Raw genomic sequence first — 1,739 nt, 5'->3', positions numbered from 1 at the left:
GGCTCAGGTCCCTAGTTGTCTGCCAGAAGGACCCTTGAATTAATTGTAGCAGGTTATTTCAACACTGGAACATAGTCTAACAAAGACAAGACAATTGCAGGGAACTTGGCCATGGGAGGTGCACAAATGAAGTCTTCCTGTCACAACAGAGCTCTTGGCAGAGAGATACGTTGAGGTACATAGAGGCCTTTTTCTCCTGGCCTTCAGAGCCCACCCACACTCCTCACTAATTGGCCTAGAAGGAGTTTTTTTTTAAATCACTCAGCTGTACAGGAGTGAGGCCTGTTCCAACAACGAGGTAGACTTCTTCCAGCAGTCCCTGATATGGAGAAAACCTCAGGCTACAATGGGAACAGTGAGAGGAGCCCTGGAAGATGCACTGTCTTGAAAACTCTCTCTGTTCTATGAAATCATTCTATTCAAAGTAAATTTCCTAGCTGGATACCTTTCATCATAGGAACTCGACCTTCACCAATAGAAATACATGCACACATACAGGGGGTGACAAGTTGTTACTGGCTTTTTTTTTTATTGGAAGGTGCGGGGGTTTTACTGTGAGCCTAGGCAATGTTCCTGAGCTCCCTTTGCTCAAGGGTAGTGCTTTGCCCTTGAGTCATAGCCCCATTCATGGGAATTTTTTATTCCTGTAATCCCTCAGAAATAAGAGTGTGGTGGGATTTCCTGTCCTGGCTGAATTCAAACTGGCATTCTCTACCTCTCAGCCTCCTGAAGAGCTAGGCTTACAGGTAGGATTCACTGACACTTTGCTTTCTTTTCTTCTCATTCTTTTCTTTCATCCTGACAATCTGAAATCTTCACAGTGTCATTCCAATGGTTTGCATTTTGAAGTAAAATACCCAGGCCTGGAGTTGAAGTGCCTGGACTGCCACCTACAAATGGAGGGAGATCTTGAGAAATCATTCCTATCCATGGGAATGCCTAATGGAATGTTATAAAAGTAACAATTAAATTTGCAGTTAGTTCATGATTCTCTTATAGAATGCCACACAAAAAGTATTGTCTTCCATTCTAGTACCATGGTATGATTCTCCCAATTAAGGAATACTGACTACTTTTACATTAATGCTTTAATAAGTATTCAACCATGATACTTCATTACATTCAAAGGAGGCATAATTTAATAACTAATAATCCATAATATATATAATTTGATATCCTCATTTTCTCTCTCATATACATAGCAAGCTACACATCTATCTATCTATCTATCTATCTATCTATCTATCTATCTATCTATCTATCTATCTATCTATCTATCTATCTATCTATCTATCTATCTATCTATCTATCTATCTATCTATCTGCCTCTAATATTGCTTGATCTCAGAAGTGGCTGGAGTTCAGTTTGCCAAAGACTTTTGTTTTACAACTGGCCCATTCATGATTTGTGCATTGTGGGCTGTGCGTTCAAATCCCAGCATGGCCAAAAGTTTATATGTAGTGTCAGAAGCCAATTTTGACCCATTTTTTTCCTTCTCTGTGAATGTTCTGGGTCTCTGTATGATGTATAATCTGTATGCAAATAAATCCATTTCATAAGATGTAATAAATGAAATAAATGTTATATATGTAATAATACTAAATAAAATAAATAAAAAATACATAAGGGTAATAAATGTCATGTGGAGTAAACACATGTATGTAAATAGATCTCATGTATGAATATTATTTTTTCCAGTACTGGGCCTTGAATTCAGTCCCTGGAAACTGGTCTGAAA

This window comes from Dipodomys merriami, unplaced genomic scaffold (assembly GCF_024711535.1).
Source record: "Dipodomys merriami isolate MVZ:Mamm:240054 unplaced genomic scaffold, mDipMer1.0.p SCAF_689, whole genome shotgun sequence".
Classification (NCBI taxonomy): Eukaryota; Metazoa; Chordata; class Mammalia; order Rodentia; family Heteromyidae; genus Dipodomys; species Dipodomys merriami.
The sequence above is the reverse complement of the archived record's forward strand: the minus strand, read 5'-3'. Positions refer to the sequence as shown.